This window comes from Pygocentrus nattereri, chromosome 1 (assembly GCF_015220715.1).
Source record: "Pygocentrus nattereri isolate fPygNat1 chromosome 1, fPygNat1.pri, whole genome shotgun sequence".
Lineage (NCBI taxonomy): Eukaryota > Metazoa > Chordata > Actinopteri > Characiformes > Serrasalmidae > Pygocentrus > Pygocentrus nattereri.
The window spans coordinates 13,098,498-13,111,086 of NC_051211.1; the positions used below are offsets into that span (position 1 = coordinate 13,098,498).

At 40.3% G+C, this 12,589-nt stretch overlaps 1 protein-coding gene across 4 annotated transcripts in view; it reads right to left on the reverse strand.

The window, feature by feature from the left end:
- Positions 1-10,971, reverse strand: part of kansl1b (KAT8 regulatory NSL complex subunit 1b) — a 70,844-nt gene extending 59,873 nt beyond the window's left edge. For 2 of the 4 annotated variants that reach the window (XM_017717355.2, XM_017717351.2), the window contains exon 1: positions 6,809-7,314. The gene's annotated coding sequence lies outside the window, so the exon portion shown is untranslated. Of the gene's footprint in view, positions 1-6,808; positions 7,316-9,634; positions 9,758-10,954 lie in introns of those variants that run through there. The other 2 variants (XM_017717352.1, XM_017717354.2) reach the window with 2 other exon arrangements.
- Positions 10,972-12,589: the final 1,618 nt, after the last annotated feature.

A 12,589-nucleotide genomic window follows, 5' to 3' on the forward strand; every position in this document is an offset into this window, starting at 1 on the left:
ATGAGCTCCTGTGGGTGTAAAATTATTACCAACAAAATGTACACCAGAGATCACATATAGCACAGACATATCAAGCGTTTAGCCTTTTTTTGTTTAACAGAGCTACAATACCATGCCACCACAAACACGTCACTAAAACACTAACCGCTAAGCACTAATCATAACAGCTAGCTACTAACAGCTCACTACCTCCGCAAGCTAAACAGCATCTGTAAAAGGACAACTAACTTGTGCACACTTCTAACCAGGATTGAACATGCCTTAACAACAGTTAATAAAGAACACTCACTTCATCCACAACAGCAGATGGTTAACTAATGAATGAACTTCACTTTGGGCTCCAACTATTTTATCATAATTATTACAGCACAAGTTTGCCAGGCGCTGAAATGCTGCACTCTCAGATTTAAATGCAGTATCCATTTCACTTCCCTGTATGTGGGCTGGGTCAAAGTAAATTCACAAATATCAATTACAGCCATCACTGCATCAGTATCACCAAAGCTCAAAGGAGGAGTTAATGATTGGTTATTGTATCAGGCCCAGATGTTCCTTATTGGAGCATCGCTAATACATTGTATTTATGATTGAAATGTATATACAATAAACATGTCTATTACTCTCATCACAAATAAAAAAAAAATTTGTCCATGAGATTAACTGGCTTAGGTTCATATTTTGCAAATCTCTCTCTCTCTCTCTCTCTACTTGTGATGAGAGTTGTAACAGTTTTGGTAATACACCCATCAAAAGATACAAGGGATGCAAGATACAAACACAGGAAAACTAATCTGCAACATAAAACAAAAACCATTAATGGACCAACTCTGACCTACAGCTTAGCTTGTTATTAGACATTATACACACACACACACACACACACACACACCCACCCCACACCCCCTCAAACCATAGCAGAGACCAGTCAAGGTCTGGTGTTATGCTTGGTCAAAAAGCTTAGAAACCAAGGGCAAAAGCACGCTTTCAACTCCCATCTGGGACTGACGGTGCCAAAACACACGACTGGAAACGTTGCCATCCTTACTTCTGTTTAGAAAAGTGCCTGTGAGAATTCAACCTACCATATCAGGTTGGCTGATCAATGGTTTGAAAACATGTGGCGACAGACCATGCCCCCATCACTGGCACTCGCATAACTCTCATACCATTTTCATACAGTGACAAAACACTTCTTGTTTGGTTCACCACCCTCTAAGCGTGTTCAATTTTTAAAACTTCACAGAGATGCTTAATGGACCCATGTTTGGCTATTGCCTTCTTACAGAGTTCTGAAGCCCTACTAAAGCCCTAGTAAAAGAGAGTAGCAATATGCTTCAAATGTAGCTTGTTGACATCTGGGAGGTCTTTACAACAATAAACTAAAATCATTAGAAGTAATCAAGCAGTGTTACAAAATCCAAGCAGACAAATATCAACTGCATCACAATTTATGGAAAAATACACAAATACAACAAATATACACAAAACCCAGTAAAATGTGTGCTATCCTACATTCTAATCTAAGTAGACAGAATTCATCATTCATAAGTTCTGCTTTTAATGCTTTTACCACATTTTCCAATCTGAAAGAATATTCAATGACCAGTCCAGCAGGAACAATTTGCAGTGCGTCAACTCTCACCACACTAACCTCACTCTTTTAGTGTGCAATGATCAATTTATTACTCAAATATATTTGCTAAGAGCATGTGCTTACACATACACAAACACTTGACTGTGTTGCAACAGGAATGGCAAACTGACTCTCAACCCACTTTTCCAGTATTCACAAGGGCAAGTTGCCACCCACCGTGATGCCTTTTCCAAAGCCCATCACCTTACGGTGAACACAAAATCACAGGCGTATAATTACATTAACCTGCGAACACTGCCTCCAATCCTGCTCTTAACACAAAGCAGAGGCTGAGCAAACAATACGCAATATATATCATTATGCTACAAAGTAACCTGTGCCAAGCCCAGGGGAAACCTTTCATACCAGACTGAGATTCTACTGAATTTGACGAGGCAGAATGATGTTACAGAACACACCTACCAAATGGCTCATGTCTTTTGAGCATGCCTTAACAGGACTGGAGGGGTAAAAAACAAAAAACAAAAAAAAAACTACCAATTCGCAAAATGTAGGTATTGATATATCAAATCGAGACTCCACTGTGTCATGTTTCGATACAGTACACATAGGGCGTATCTGAAAATGTGCTTTACATGACTAGGTTGATGTTTCTGTTGCAGTTTATTACAGCATTCTAAATGATGAAACTGCAATACCTGAATCAAAGCTGGCTTTATAGTTTTATTGTTTATATCCTGATCTAATGATCCAGCCCCAAGCTAATACATTAGCCACAAATTAACAAACTGGCCAAAAACTAACATGCTAGTTACAATGGAACAATATAATATAAACAGCAACACAATGCAAATCAATTGTTATATCAATAAAGCCTTCAGATATAAAAGAACACGATTAGAGACAGGTATCTAGCATGAAGCTTGGAGCTGTGTCGGAAACAAAATCTGAAATATAAATCAACAATATAAATAAATATATACAAAGATAGCATAATTCACTCTTCACTTGGATTTTGTGCTAAGCAACATGTAATACACCAAAAAAATGGCTGTACTCATGACAGCAGTACATGACAAGTGCTGTAATGTTATAGTTTACTATACAATACTGCCTTTAGAGTGCTGTAGAGAGATACTGGGATCATGTACAATCACTCCCCAACAAGAAAGACTTCCACAGAATGAAACAACATAATGCGTCCAAACCACAAGGCACTGACGAGGACGAATGTGCACGGTTTTACTTGGTCTGTTAGGCCATGATGTAGTACACTGAACTTTTAGACTATACATTGGGTTGAAAGCCAAGCACTGAGCAGCTCTCAACAACACTGCCTGTGTTTATCACCTGGTTTGACAAACAAAACAGCAACAGGTACTTAACCTTAAGTCTGCTTGTGTTTTTTTCCTTCCTAAAAACGACTGAATAAAAACAAAGAGCAAGAAAACACTGTTTAAAAACAGCTAAAGCAGCTACGTAGTCAGCAACACAAGGTTAACAGATTCCGCAGGACTCATTAAGCCCAGGATTTGTTCCACATGTCTGAAGCAGTCCCAGCTGAGCCAGTTTACAAATGTCCATCTGAATGCATTTCATTAAAAAGAGCTTAAAATTTTACACACAATAAAGAAAAACTTTGACAGGCACATCTGCCCTTCATTTTAATGGCAAGCAGAGAGCCGAAAAGAAGACACAGTAGAGTGCATGACGTGTGTGGTCTGTGATTGGGGGAGCCCCACTGTGTCCAGCAACACAAACAAAGCACAACACAGGTAGCCTAATCTCACTATATGCCTTAAACTACGTACATAACTTTTTTTTTTTTATTTTGGATAGACATCAAAATTTTGACCTCTCAAATACTGATGCTGAAGAAGGCCTTCAATCAAATCACAATTTTACTGTGAGCTGTAAGCATCCTGACCAATCAGTGATTCAGATAAGAATCTGGGGACATTTCGATCATAGAATTGACATAATCCCACAAAACTAATCTTGGGTAAAAGGCACATTTTGATTCATTACTTCACCAATATGCTTGTAATTTTATAAAAGGCAAACCTCAGTAACCATATGGAATGGACAAAAAGACAAAAAAATTTACTTAAATACATTTTCATGATCCACAATATCACAGTATTTAGTTTTTCTGAGACTTAAAAAAAACTGAAATAAAAAGGACAAGTAGTACCACACTTACAGTTTCAAAAACTAAACAACATTTTAAATACTTCATTACACAAGTCCACACTTGTCTCTTTGTAGTAAAACATGCACTCAGTGGTCTTTAAATACAGAAGATTTCCAATACACGTTTAAAAAAAGTACATCTGGGTATAATTTATTAAGATAACCATTAACGTCGTCATACTGCCCACCCCTAATGCCATGTGTAACAATTTAATCACAGTACTAAGATTTTGGTCATATCATGCAGCCCTAGTGTTACCTCCTTCTATACAACCAAAAGTCCCAAGCATCTCTCCAAGACCTAGTCCTGAACTTTCCAGAAGACTCACCTTGACATGTTCAGGCAGAGTCAGTCACTACATTTAAACTGCCCCTATTCAATTTCATTTTTCATTTCGTCTCTCGTGGGAGACTACCACCTCGACACCCACGCTCAACTAAGGAAGGAAATCAGTCATCTTAGCTTAAATAACTTCAGAAAAGAAAAATCATCATGGGCCTGCTAGACTGCAAAGTCATGAAACAAATACTACATCATAGATACAGGACTCTGTCCTTATTGTCCTTTTCATATCTACATTCAGCTTAAGTAAGATTTGCGGAGGAGTGTGATAAGATACAAAGCCTGTAGTTAAACGTCCTACATCACATTATTCATAGATGTTCCATCTCCCACTTAGATTGGCTTTGAAAAGCAGCAACAGGCAAGCCAGAAATAATAATGCTCTCCACAGCTAATGGATGCACGACAGCAAAACCGTCAAAAAGAAAATACACACACAAAAAAAAGACAAATGCTTAGTTCATAAAGCATTAGTCAGTAGTTACCGCATCTGTATTCACTGACTCACAATAACCATAACTGGTGCTGCTTATAAGAACAGCTAGATGGTAAGGCCAGAGACAGAAAACATTCCCAAGTAAATCTCACAGTGACTGCACCACCCTGAAAAAATTACAACACTTCTCTGGCTGACCTGTTACATAACATCCTGTGAGGATGCAGGGCACTGCTGAATCTGAGGAGTTTCAACTAAGAGGAAATAGAAGACTGATAAACCTCGGTTAACATGTTGCCTCTTGGGTCTCTCTAGTGGCATACAAATAGCCATATTAAGCTAGTGCTACTTTGGGCGTGACCTGGGTGTAAAATTAATTAGAAAGCTTTAGAGGCTGCGCTGATGAAGCATCGCTTATCAAACAAGGAACTAAACATACAAGAAATCCGTACTACGCAGCCCACAGCGATAAAAAAACAGCAGTAACGAACAACATGTGACAAAAGAGGAAACATGTTTAGGCTTAGATCAAGACCACTGCTGGCAAAGTAGTACAACATTAAAAAACACAAGCTTTAACTTTAACATTTGTAAGCAGTCGAGCAAACGGGGGCAGACCAATTGACCTTCACTTACTAAATTAATCTTAAGAGTGGGCGTGTGAGATTAGACAAAACAAAACTAGAGAGAGAGAAAAAAAACACTGCTACGTTTTCTTACAATAAGGACATAAAAGCATTCCGGTCCAAACATGTTCTTGATGTCGAACGTGGAGTTTGACCGACCGTCGTACAGCCAGGCTCTACAGCCCAGTGGCTTTTTAGATTTAACGCCAATGAAACAGTGAACAGGCTTTAAATTACATTTTTACTTTCAAACACCAGCAGCAGCCTCACAAAGAGCACCATTTAACCTCTAAGGCTTCAAGTCTGGTTCAAGGATACGCACCGTACCACATTATATGATGGAAAAGTACAGCGTGTGTAACACTAACCACAGGTTGTGCAGGTCGGGTGTTATTAAAAAAAGGAGGGCAAAAACGATGATGGCAGGAATGAAGGGCACTGTAAAAATACAAAGGTGAACAGGTTACATTAACACGTGAGATTAAAGGTACAGACAGTAATAAAACTGAAAGAACATAATTGATTTACAGAGCCGTCCTTCTTACTGCTCAGGCTGGAGATTCACTAGGCCGAAGGCAGAACTTCAGCCAAAAAGGAAAATTATGTAATACTGCCTGTTATGGAAAACTCCCATGTTCAGTCTCAGAGCAAAAGTTTAGGACATTGCGTCATTTACAAATACGTTCGTGCCCCGCACATGTTCACTGAACACCTAAATCGCATTTACACCTTCCTTAGTCTCATGAAATTGGCTAAAATGTCCCAAAAAGGCGCGCATTCAACGCAGAAGGCTTCAGGAGTCCTGAACGGTCGGTGTGGCCGATGAGATTAAAGCAACAACAAAAAAAAAAACTGCAATCCTGCTGAGCAAAACGTGGCGTCTCCCTGCACCACTAACATTACCTACGTCTGAACTGGAGAACAAAATGAAGTGAAAAGCCATCAGACTGGTGTTGGTTCACAGCCTTTTCACTCGCAAGAGTCAAAGCTGCATTTGAGGTTGTGAAATGTGGTGATAAACATTCACTGAAATGAAGCTCACGGTGCCCAACGTCACGGCAGATGAACAGAAGCCCAGAGAAAAAGCCCAGGCGTGTTATCCAACCCAGAATTAATCCACTTACTCACAAAAGGCATAATGCATGATGAGCATTAGATGTATAATTGAGGCTCGTCCTAGGCGCTCAAAGCCAAAATCATATGTACATATTCGTGCATACTTTTTTCCCTAGCGATGAAAATGCAGATAAACAGCAGACAGACAGCCTCGGCTGCCGGTGGGTTGATTTTTTGCAACCTTGAATGTCTGACTTTAGCTAACGCTACGCCGCCTACTTTCACGGTTTGACGGGAACCAAAAAAAAAGAACAGAAAAGAAAAACGAGAGGAAATAACTAAACAAGCTACGCAGAGCAGCAAAAGCAACGCTAAACTCGGTCATAGCGAAGAGAAAGAAGTCCCACACATCAAACATTAGGAACTGAGAACCAAACCACACAACTACAACTGTGGTAATGAACGGCGAGGCACTAAATAATTTAATATTTTATTAATTTCCTCCCCAAGTTCTCTTACACTGCATAGTTTAAAGTAACAAAGAAAAAGGAGGAACCTACCACGTGATGAGGGAGCCGATTCCGGGGGAATTTCGGTAACGAATCTCCGCAGTTTGAGAATTAAAACGTAAAAGAGAAAATAAGCGCGAAATAAAATGATCCAGCTGCAGGTGTGTTCTGGACTGTTGTGGCTTCGCTCCTTCTCTCCGGTGGAGCTCCGGCTCCAGCGGGTCTCCGTTTTCGGTCACGCTGCGTTTTGCAGTCACGAAATGGGCGAAAGAAAAAAACGGGGCAGCGAAGCTAAAAGGAACCAAACCTGCTCGCCCTGCTTCAGCCACAAAGGCCACGAACACACAGCAAAAAAGAGAAAAATAACCCAGTATTATCCAGTCCTGGACGACGTTTTGCGAGCCGTGAGTCCTCTCCAGTTCAAAAAAAGCTCCCTGCCGGCTTTAGTTCGGCGTTTTTTGTCGATTTGGCCGATTTTTATTGTTGTTGTTGCAGAGGGAGCGACGCTAGGAAAATGGCGGCTAGCTCCTCTCCCTCGGATTTCAAGTCTGACAAACAGAAAACGAGAGCAGGGCAGTGGGAGACATTCCTCTCAGCCGCCGCTAGAGCGAATATGGGTGCATTTTCTGTCTGCTCTTCTAAGCTAGAGGGGGCTAAAGTGCGATTTAACGTGAAAATAATTATCATTTTTCAGCATCTTTAAAACGTCTGAAACGGGTAAACACATGCAGGGGCGGCTCAGTCGCTCCAGATTACAACTACATCCAATGAACCACCAAGAAACTCCCGGGTAGCGCCCTGTTTGTGCCTTGGAGCAGAAAAACACCAAAATATACATGACATCTGGTTTCACTCATAACGTGTTACTCCATAACGTATTACTCCAAATGCCCGATTTTGTCCGGGCCGGGAGGCATGATTTCTCAGACAGATCATTTGGGCCTAAAGCAGGGAAGCAGCTAGAACTTTCACAACAAGGTGGCCAGGTAAGAACCACAGATGTTATTGGAAAAAAACGAAATAAAACCGCATCACTCTATTAAAATGACATAAGTGAGGTCTAATTAAATCTACATCATTTCCACATGAATATAACAGTACAATTATTGCTGAAAGTAAACTGAAAAACAGATCTGCATTAATGTAAGTTGGTCATTCACGAAGAAATGGTGTATTTGAATCAAGTAAACTGAATCTTTTTTCACTGTGTAACATTAATAAAAATATTTCATACAGACATAGAGAAGTTAGTAATATAGGCTGCCTTCGCTACAGATTATACACGAGTCTAACATTTAGAAAGCTAACCAGATGGCAGTGTATAAAGGAACCCACAACACGAACATATTCAGCAGTAAAAATAAATTTGTTAGCATGACAATCATGTCTGGTCAGCAGATTATCCCAACATAAGATGGAGAGACTACTATGACTGATGGATAACTATCCTGGTAGCAGATGTTCACTATAAGCCAACCTGATGCTTTTTTAATGATGGCTGAATATTTATGGTTGACTGTCTCACTTTCTATAATCGGGGTAGCCATGCCTTATATTACCATGGCACTGGCCGCCCCTTTGGCTATGCCTCTGGCCTAAAGTCAGGTCTATCCAATAAGAAAAAAGGTAAGGAATGTTCATATCGGACAGTCTTCACTTCCGTCTAAAGTTGTCCACCTAAGCTGAGAAATGCTGCTTGGTAAATTACCCCCCTAGGACACGGATAACAAACACAGTCACACAAACCTCGAAATAAGTTAGTCATTCCTGCTCCTGTAATACACCTGTTTAGTACATTCCTGCTCTAATTCCTGCATCTTAAACTCAGTGTGTTGGTGGTTGCACTGATGGCATGTTACTGCAAAGAAAACACAAAAACCTAATACAGATGGGCAGGTCTGAAAACCACTAGCCTAGACCAAGAATTACAGGCAGAATCACCACTGGCAATGCAGTTTTGTCCTAAAGTAGGCTTAATCCGTGTCTGGGAAACTCACTCCATAAAGCTAGTTGCCATTTTCAGTGCCATTTTCAAACAACAACTAAAAACTATTAACAGCAAAACAATCAACCTGAAAACTGCTAGGGCACAACAGCGTAGCAGGAATCTGTGGGATGCTGGTGTGAAACGCAGCTGTGCTGCAGCTGTTTGTGACTAGAGGTTCCTGGGAACAAAACTGGCTGTATTCAAATCAGTATGTGTGTGCTGTCTTAGCAAAGAGGGGAGCTTAGCATTGACCTTGGCAGGAGGTGACATGCAGTAGTAGATTCACAAATATTTAAGTCTATGTGAGAAGGCAAGTGCATTACATGCCCACATTCTCCCCTGGAGGGTATGCACACAAAATACTCAGTCATCCTAATTTCCAGAAAGGGATGTCATGGACAGCAATTTAAGAGTACATGCTCCAGAGAATTGTGTGGAAATGCATGTCCCTTTTTAGGAATCTTAGCAAACATGCAATACTAGGGAAAAAAGCACTTATCCCAGTGCAGTTCCCGTCATCTCCCTTGGGCCTTTGCACCGCTTTCCTATATTTGTGGCGCTACTGCACAATATGGGAATATCCGCTAGACTTTAGTAAAGACAAAACTGGTAGAAAACTTTACAAATTAGCTTTATAGACAGCTTGCATAAAAGCACTGTGTTGAAGACTAAAATAAACCCGACTTTCCTAAAGCAACAGAAGATGAATCCAAAGAGGCTCCAGTGAAAGCTTCTTTAACTCCTAACTAGTGAAACTGCGCCATCTGTCGCTCAGTATTAAGATGTTCTGCCTTCCAATACAGTCACATCTGAGACCAGGACGGACGCAACCAAATAAATGTAGGATGGACGTTAGCAAAAAGGCGTTGAATAATACTTATTTTTCTTACCATTGACAAACCCATGCTGAGTCCTCTGTGCCGCTTTTCCCAGACAGCTTTCATTATTTCCAACCAGCTGTGAGCGACCAGCTTCATCCAATCACCCAACAGAGTGGTTACAACTGTCAAACCCTAGGGGTCAGATAAAAGAGGCGATGAGTTTTGCTCCAAAACCATTTTTAAAAACCTGATGTTTTATTCTATTTTTTAGAACGCAGTTCCTGTATGTCTGTCTAAGCGGCACTGCAAAACAAATGTTAGTGATTTAATTCGAAAGAGCAACTAAAACAAAACTCTACATTAAACTCTATTTAACTGCCAACCTTCACCTTACAAAACAGTTATCCCCAACCCTGAACTGCCTACTTAACCAGCATGTGTGAAGCCAGCATTAGATACAGGTAAATATTTTGAAGCTCCTTACTGCTCATAACTCGTTTACAGACGTTTACATGCTGATATCTCTGTCGTGGTCCCGCAGCAGTCTCACCACAAATGTCTCACAGGTTCACGGGAGGCTACAGAGGCTTGCTGCTCGCGAAGCTGAAGTCAGCTTCTTGTTCTAACTTTACCGCTCCACCTTAAATAGTGCCGCAATTACATTCTGGTGCTTGAAGCGCAATAACGTAAATGCTGCACCATTTAAGGTGGAACGGGAAAATTCGAACAAGAAGCTGGTGAATAGGAAGCCAACTTCAGCCTCATTTAACGTTAATGCTCGGGACCCGAGTGAATATTTTGGCGAAAAAAGTTGTCAATAATAGCAGCAATGCCCTCACTAAGGCTGTGTTTATTCGGCAAGTGTTTTCAGTTCAGTTTTTTTGAGAGGCCTATAGAAAAAAGACGAAAGAAAAAAAGATAGGATTGAATAATGTTAGCTAGCTTGAATGACTTGAGCAGCTAGCGTCATTATCATTAGCTGGCAACCGAGTCGCAAGGCCAGGCATCGGCTGCTGGAGGAAAAACGTTGTAGCTCATGTTTTAGATATTTGAGCGGCTCTTTTAACAAAAGGAAGCACTTAATAGCCTTAATAGACTTAATAGTCTAGCACGTTGGAAAAATACATTTAAAAGTCAGAAGCGGAGCAGGCTAATGCTGTTTGCTAACACTGACTGACTGACTGAACGGACCCATTTCGGCCCTGTTGACTGCAAACCTCTGAGGTAATTTTTACTTTGTCGTACAGTATAACGTTATCGCGGCCACGTAGACTATTTAAGAAAGCGCTCGCCTATAACCGTGGAACCAAACGCCGTTTTCCTCACCCGTATAAGCACTAAGAAGAAATATGTTTTAAAAGACAAGTCCTGAAATTCACGTCCCCTTACCTGCACACATCAACCAGGCTTGAACCGGAAAGCCTCCGCTGTCCTCTCCGTTCGTTCTGATTGGACGAGGCGGGAAAAGCAGCCCGCCGATTGGCCGGTTCATGTTATTTTTGTTTCGATGGGCGTTTTATGTGAAGTAAATAAAACTGTAACTTTACAGGAGTTTTGTGTTTTATTGGGATAATGGTCCACTCTCCCGAACGATGTTAGTCACTTTAGTTTAAACTGTCGCAAGACTTTCAAACGATGAAGGTTTTGGCAAAATCCGAACCAGTATTATAATGTCTCATCTCTTACCATCTTGCATCATTACAACCGCATACAAAAGTGACTTGTCATTCTGTTCCATTAAGCCTTTTGGCTACATTGTGGGGGCTTTTACAGGTAATAGTACGTAAACGTGCATTCGCAAATAAGATTTCATTTAATTTCCTGTGCACAAAGACCTGTATCGCGTTTACCTGGTCCTCTGTGTCATCTGAGTCACGTACAAAGCCCCTGTGCTTTCAGCTCACCGTGTTTGGTGCTGCACTGTGTGGATCAAATACTTCTTCCTCTGCTAAACTTACTCACTTTCTAAGCAGCTCTTTCTGTAGCCATAACCTTCATAAATATTTCACAGTAAGCCCCAGTCTATTCTGAAATCATTTTTGTCTGTTCAGTGATCATGCCAGCTTGCATTTATGCCGGACATTGAGAAATAGAAGAAATACTGCCCGTTTACAGAAAAAACTACAGCCTTAAAAGGAGTACTCTGGCCAAATTTAATCATCACTACATCTGTTGTAAACATACCCATACGCCTCCTACACACTTAAAACATGGTTCTTCAAGGGCTCTTTCTAGAACCATGATCTCTCTATAGAACCATTTCATGCTTAACCATTATCCTGCTTTGCATGATTAAATGATTCTTCAGACTGACAGAATGTGTTGTATATAGAACCTTTTTGAAAATAGTTCTGTATAGCACCAAATAGGGTTGTTATTGTTACACGCTTGGTATCATAACACTAGAACCCTTTTGGTGCTACATCAAACATTTTTTATAATAGAACCCTACACAGCATATTCTCCATCAATCTGAAGAACCTTTTCAAAACACTTTGACAAGATGGTCCTTCAGTAAAGAAAATGGTTCTATATAGAACCATGAGTGCCTCAGAAAAAACAAAAAAAAGGGTTCTTGGCATTGTGAAAGACCTCTTCTGATTGATGGTGAATGTGCTGTGGATAGTTCCTTTTATATTTTCAAAAAGGTTCTAAATGGAACCATCTACAGCACAATCTTTGTTCTTTAAGCATTCATGGTTGTATATAGAATGATTTTCTTTGATAACAAACCCTTGAAGAACAACTTAAGCATGAAATGGTTCTACGTAGAACTCATGGTTCCAAAACAGAACCATTGCCTTTTTAGTGTGTACAGTGACGCCACAGGACGCTCAAGAGTGAAGTTTTCCACTTTAAAGGAGGGACTGATGATGCATCTTAAAGGTGGGAGGAAGCTTTAAAAACTAAAGAATTTTAGAGTGGATTTACAAAGGCAGAGCATTTTTAAGTCTCTTTTCCTTTCATAATACAATATAAATTCTGTAAATCTAGTTAGGCAGAGGGTTATAATGCTTCACTAAA